Below are 7,425 nucleotides of genomic sequence, written 5' to 3'. Positions count from 1 at the left end.
GCTGGCCTGATAACTGTTGTTATAGGAAAACTCTGCATAAGGCAATCTCTTGTCCCATCCGGACTGATCTTGCAACGCACAGGCTCTCAACATGTCTTCAAGAATTTGATTGGTTCTTTCGGTCTGGCCATCTGTCTGCGGATGATAAGCTGAACTGAAATTCAGATGTGTGCCCAAAGCTTCATGCAGCTGCTGCCAGAAATGAGAGGTGAACTGCGTTCCTCTGTCTGACACTATCTTCTTTGGCACACCATGAAGACAAACGATCCGAGACATATACAACTCTGCCAATACTGCACTGCTATAGTTGGTCTTGACAGGTATGAAGTGGGCTGACTTGGTCAAGCGGTCCACTACTACCCAAATGGAATCGTAGCCGGCTCGAGTGCGAGGTAATCCGACTATGAAATCCATACCGATTTCATCCCATTTCCACTGAGGGATCTGCAACGGTTGCAACAATCCAGCAGGTCTCTGGTGCTCTGCCTTAATTCTTCGGCAACTATCGCACATAGCCACATGCTCTGCGATTTCCCTCTTCATTCCGTACCACCAGAATTTCTTCTTCAGATCTTGATACATCTTCTCACTGCCAGGGTGAATCGAATAGGCTGTCTCATGAGCTTCCTTAAGAATCAACTCCCGAATAGACTGGACATTAGGAACACACAAGCGGTCTTTGAACCATATCACACCTTCTGCATCTTCCCGAAAATCTTTGCCTCTGCCATCTAGAATCAGTCGCCGGATCTCACTGATCTTCTCATCATTCTTCTGTGCTTCTTTGATTTCCCGCTCCAAGGTAGGTTCCAACTCGACTGTGACTCCTCGTGAATTGTTCAGAAATCCGAGACTCAACCTGTCAAACTCCTTGGCCAACTCATAAGGCATCGGACGAGCGACCATCAGATTGACTTGACTCTTCCTGCTCAAAGCATCTGCCACTACGTTTGCTTTGCCTGGATGGTAGTGGATCTCCAACTCATAGTCTTTGATCAACTCTAACCATCTTCGTTGCTTCATATTCAACTCTGACTGAGTGAATATGTACTTCAGACCCTTGTGGTCCGTGTAAACATCGCATTTCTGTCCATACAGATAGTGCCTCCATGTCTTCAGTGTGTGAACCACTGCTACCAACTCTAGGTCATGGATTGGGTAATTCTTCTCATGAACCTTCAGCTGTCGGGACGAGTAAGCCACAACTCTTCCCTCTCGCATCAACACACATCCCAAACCTGTGTAACAAGCATCACAATACACCGAGAAGGGCTTGTGCACATCAGGTAAGACTAAAACAGGCGCTGTAGTCAACTTCTCTTTCAGCGCTTCAAAGGCCTCTTGACATTTCTGGGTCCACTTGAACTCAACTTTGTTGCCTAGCAACGCTGTCAGTGGTTTCGCAATCTTCGAAAATCCTTCAATGAATCGCCGATAGTATCCGGCCATTCCAATGAAGCTCTTGATTCCTCGGGCATCTGTTGGCGCTTTCCAGTTCAGAATGTCTGCCACTTTCTTCGGATCCATAGCCAATCCTTCTTTGTTGATTATGTGACCCAAGAACATGACTTCATTGATCCAGAATTCGCATTTGTTAAACTTTGCATACAACTGGTGCTCTCGCAATCTCTGCAATACCATCTTCAAATGATCTGCGTGCTCTTCTTCGCTTTGAGAATAAATCAGAATGTCATCAATGAATACCACCACAAACTTGTCAAGATAATCCATGAATACACTGTTCATCAGATTCATGAAGAAGGCTGGTGCATTGGTCAAACCAAAAGACATCACTGTGAACTCATACAACCCATACTTGGTAATGAATGTTGTCTTCGGAATGTCCGAAAGTCGGATCCTGAGCTGATGATAACCTGACCTCAGATCAATCTTGGAGAACACACTGGCTCCTCTCAACTGGTCGAACAGATCTTCTATTCTGGGCAAGGGATACTTGTTTTTGATCGTGACCTCATTCAAAGCTCGATAATCGATACACATCCTTTTGGTGCCATCTTTCTTTTCCACAAACAAGACAGGAGCGGCCCAAGGCGAGGTGCTTGGCCGAATGTAACCTTTCTCTGACAGCTCATCAATCTGCTTCTTAAGCTCAACCAACTCTGGTCCAGATATTCTGTAAGCTCTCTTAAAGATAGGGGAGGTTCCAGGAAGAAGCTCTATGGCAAACTCAACTTTCCGCTCTGGTGGCATACCCGGTAAGTCTTTTGGAAACACATCTGGGAACTCGGACACGACCTTGATACTTTCAATTGGGTCTGCTTCACTGCTATCGACAGTCGTCTGATAACAACTTCCTTTCTTTGGCTCAGGCGGGACTAACTCGGTCACCACTTCCTCTCCTAGTGGGGACACCAACTTGATTGTCCTCTTATCACAACTGATAACTGCCTGATACTTATCTAGCCAATTCATCCCTAGGATGACATCTATTCCCTGAGTACCCATTACTATGAGGTTGGCGGGAAATGCTATCCCCCTTATTTCCACGCTTATATTCAAACAAATGCTATCGGCTCGGATTCTACCACCGGCCGAGTCAATTTGAATGGGGGTTGACATGGTAGTAATTGGAAGATTATGTGCTTCTACCCATGATGCAGTAATGAAAGAATGTGTTGCTCCAGTATCAAATAACACTTCTGCAATATGGGAGTCGACTGGGAACATACCTACTATCATGTCGGGGGTCTCCTGAACTGCTTCAGCCTCCAAGTGGTTCAGTCTTCCATGATTGTAGCGCGGTTGAGAGCGGTTGCCTGCTCCAGGCTGAGGCACATTCTGCTTTGCTGGGGCATTGGGGCCCGACTACTGCTGGGCTGCCTTCTTCGGACATTGCATCACCTAGTGGCCTTGCTCTCCACAGTGAAAACATGCTCTGTTTCCAACCTGAGCTGGTGCTGCCTGACTGTTCTGCTGGGCTGCTGGGGCAGGAAGACGAGGTGCCTGCTGATTCTGCCTCTGAAACTGACCTCCTGACTGATTGCTCTGATGGTTCTGATACTGGTGCTGAGGATACTGCCTTTGGAACTGCTGATGCTGCTGAGGGGGACGCTGGTTCTGCCTGAACTGCTGAGGTTGATTGCATGAGAAACAAGGACGATTGCTGCTTCCAGGCTGGGGTCCACTGATCTTGCGCTTACGATCTTCCATCTCCTTACGCTTCCTCTCTGTCATGATTGCTCTGTCAATCAGGTGCTGGAATGTCGGGAAGGTATGATTCATCAGTTGGTATTGCAGAGGGTCAACCAAGCCTCTCAGGAAACGGTACTGTCGCTTGGCGTCGATGTTGACATCTTCAGGAGCATAGCGAGACAACTGCAGAAACCTGTCCCGGTACTCACTGACAGACAATGGCCCTTGCTTGAGGGCCAGGAACTCCTCCTTCTTCACTGTCATCAGGCCTGCAGGAACATGGTACTGACGAAAGCTTCCTCTGAACTCTTCCCAGGTGATGGCGTCGGGGTGGGCATGGGTGGCGAGGTAAGACTCCCACCAAGACTGAGCTGCTCCTCTCAACAGACGGGGACCATACAAGAATTTTTCCCTGTCATCGCACTGAGCGGTATGCAATTCCCGCTCCACAGTGTGCAGCCAGTCTTCAGCATCCATGGGGTCAGAAGAGTGAGCAAACGTTGGTGGATGACCTCTCATGAATTCAGCACGCTTGTCTCTGGGCATCTGAGGCTGAGGTGGGGCCTGCTGCTGTTGTTGTTGCTGCTGCTGAATGGCGGCCAGAGTCTGACCGATGGCTTGAACTGCCTGAGTCTACATCAGAAACATCTGCTCGATTGACATCGGGGGCAGGGGTGGCAGGTGCTGTTGCTGGGGCACCTCATCCTGTTGAGCGGCTCGCTCCTGCTGAGCACGCCTTCCTCCTCTGCGCCTGTTCTCTGACATCTGCAGAATGCAACCACATATCAGAACTGATCTGGCAAATCTTGCAGCATAAGAAAAGAGTATAGAATTCTTCAACAGCACTGAACAGATGAGCATCTTCACTGATCTCCAACCCAGACCACACAGCTTCTCAGATAAAGAGGAAAGTGGAATAGAAGGTTTCCCAACTAGCTAACTAACTCCATTAACATAATAGGTAAACCAAAATGCAGGGGATACCCACACTCTGGTGACAGTCATTACAAAGATCCAAACCAAACATAGTTCATCATTGTCGGTGTTTTGGGTCCGACCGCACACCCGGGGTTGCCCCTCAAGGTGTTTTTAGGAGTAGGGCGGTGTCGACAACTGTAGCAAAATGGTTCGTGCCGATTGCACGAGGGACAATGGACAAGGTTTACAGGTTCGGGCCGCTTGGAGATGCGTAACACCCTACGTCCTGGTGAGTATGCTTGGTGAATGTGGTTACAAGAGAGCTCTCCGGATTGAGAATACAAAGAGTTGGTGTGGGTGGCTATGTTATAGGGTCGATCGTTCTGAAGGGGTGCCCCCTAGGCCTTATATACTCGACCGTGGGGCAATACATGTGGATATGATAACAACGTGTAGCTAAAAGATAGTGAACTGTTTGAGTTTATCTCCCTGTAGTTCTGCTGACTTATCCTCGCATGGCTCCGTTGCATGGGGGCTCCAGCGCGGGAAAGTCGGATCTCTGTTGTGGTCGCTCGCTCGACGTTGTGGGTCGTCCGGGTTTGCACCAATCCGGCCTCATGTCGATCTGCTTCGCTGGTTGTCTCTCCCCATGCCCACGAAAGAATGACCTTACGATTTATTGGGCCCTTGGGCCTTTCGTGAGGTCTTTTACTCTTTTAGTGGACCCGGGGGATATCTATCCCCCACAAGCCCCCGATCTTTGGGTTAATTTAGAGGTAATCAGCCCAAAGATCCCAGGTCCAGCTTGCAGGTGATTTGAAGAAAATGACTTCTTATTGTCTCCTCCTGCTTTGATCACTTGTAGACCGAAGCTTTGTTTCGTGCTTGTGCCTTAGAGGTCGGTATTTCAATTTGCAGGATTCTGAATGCACCCAATGGGTGTAGCCCCCCCGAGTTTCGAGTAGATTTTAGAAAATAATCTACTCGAAGGTCTTCCCCAGAAATTATTTCCATTTGTGCTCCTGCGTTTTGGTTGAGGGCCGGCCTTTTAATCTTATCCCACGCCTTAGAAGTCGACACTATCTTGGCTTGGAATGATAATCCACCCAATGGGTGTAGCCCCCGACCTTCAAATGTATTTTTGAGGATAATCCATTTGAAGGTCTTCCTTTTGTGTCTCTTTGCTGAAAATTATCCTTTCTGTTTGTAAAAATTGGCATGAAGCTATCCGCATTATGCTTTGGAGGTCAGCATTATGTCATCAGTATTATGCTTCAGAGGTCAGCATATATTTTGTCTTTAGCAGCCGAGTTCGCAATCCATCCATATCTTGCTAGGTGGTGCAATTTATTTGCTCTGCGACTGATTGGACGTTTGATGGACGTTCTCTGTCTAGTCTTCACGTCGCTTCTGTCGGCCATATTTTGTACTTCACTGGCTATATTTGGCTTTCCTCTGATCCTTACTGATATCTCATTTTTGTCTTGAGGTATTCACTGCGTGCCCTGCACAGATGTGACCGTTTTGGAAAAAATATACTGATAATTCCTGGGCGTCCCCTCCCCAATGGGTGTGGGCAAGGGACGGCTTGGTACGCTGAGTGTTTTAGCCGGCTGCTTCTGAGTAGTAATGTGATGTGACGGCGGGTGTAATCATATCCTCCGCGTTGTTGACTGGAGTCCCAATGGGTGTTGTGTTGCGTGAAACGGTGTCAGCCGCCTGACGTGTCTTCAGACGGGTTGAAGTGCTTATTGAATGCTTTGCGACTGTTCAGTGACCGCGGTTGGAGGTGAGCGGTTGCCTTCTCCTTCTATAAATAACGCTGTTGTCTCTCTGGCTTTTTCACATCTCTCGTTGTTCTCTGTTGCTTCCCTTTCTTCTCTCCCTTTTGCTTCCACCATGGGCAAGAACAATAAGCGCAAGCGTGAGTCAACTCCTCCATCGGAGGAGTTTGGTGACTCGGAGTACTCAGAGGAGGAGTTCTCCTCTGAGTCTGAGGGGTCTCCGGCTCCCATCCCCCTGCGTGAGTCGTCTGACGACTCAGACGACTCCCAGGGGCTCACAGCGGAGGTCTGGACGTACATCCGGGCCGTCGAGCGCTCCGGGCTCGAGGGCTCGGATGAGTCGGAGTACTCCTCGGATGAGGAGGACTCGGACGGCGGTGGCGAGGACGAGGACGACGACGACGACGACGATGATGACGACGGTGACGGTGACGACAACGGCAAGGGCGGCGGCGGCGGCGGCAAGGACGGTGACGGAGGCGGCAGCAGGGGCAGCAACCGGGGAGGCAGCAGCAGGGGCAGCACCAGGAGCGGCAGCGGCGGCGGCAGCAACAGGGCCAGTGGCTAGATGCCACTGGTCTTTTAGATATTAGTATAGTATAGTTAGAATAATGTAGTAGTAGTGTAGAGTAGTATAGCGTAATGTAGTAGTAGTAGTAATGTAATGTAGTAGTAGTAGGGAAGTATCAACTCGTAAAGAGTTGATTTGTAAGTATGTTATCTTCCTTCTAATGAAAGATTGATGTTGGCTTCTCCTTGATGATTGTCCTGCTCATTTGTGAAGCTGATTCCTTTGAGACAGTAAGTGCATCACTTGGGCATCAAACTGATGCTTTTAGAAATAGCTGCCGAGTAACTTGTAGACGGTGTCGGCGCTTTAGAGGTAACTGCCGAGTGACCGAACACAATATCGGAGTTTTAGAGATAACTGTCGGGCGACTTGAGACAATGTCAGAGGGCGACGTCAGCGTTTTAGAGGTAACACCGAGCAACTGAACACTATATCAGCGTTTTAGAGGCAACGCCGAGTGATTGGAAAGCGACGTCAGCATTTTAGAGGTAATGCCGAGCGACTGAACACGATATCAGCGTTTTAGAGGTAACGCCGAGCAACTGAACGCTATATCAGCGTTTTAGAGGCAACGCCGAGTGATTGGAAAGCGACGTCAGCATTTTAGAGGTAATGCCGAGCGACTGAACACGATATCGGCATTTTAGAGGTAACGCCGAGCGACTGGAGGGCGACGTCGGCGTTTTAGAGGCAACGCCGAGCAACTGAACGCTATATCAGCGTTTTAGAGGCAACGCCGAGTGATTGGAAAGCGACGTCGGCATTTTAGAGGTAATGTCGAGCGACTGAACACGAAATCGGTGTTTTGGAGGCAACACCGAGTGATAGCAGGCTGCGCGAGCCACTTTGAGGATGATAGCCGAGTGATGAGGTGGCGCACCGGTGTTCTGGAGATAACTGCCGGGTGACCACGTGGCACGCCGGGGTTTTAGAAATAACCGCCGGGTGCTGACTGGGCACTTTTTGAAACGGTATCTGGCTCGAGAATATCCCATAAGT

Source organism: Zea mays, chromosome 7 (assembly GCF_902167145.1).
Source record: "Zea mays cultivar B73 chromosome 7, Zm-B73-REFERENCE-NAM-5.0, whole genome shotgun sequence".
NCBI classification, from domain to species: Eukaryota; Viridiplantae; Streptophyta; class Magnoliopsida; order Poales; family Poaceae; genus Zea; species Zea mays.
The sequence above is the reverse complement of the archived record's forward strand: the minus strand, read 5'-3'. Positions refer to the sequence as shown.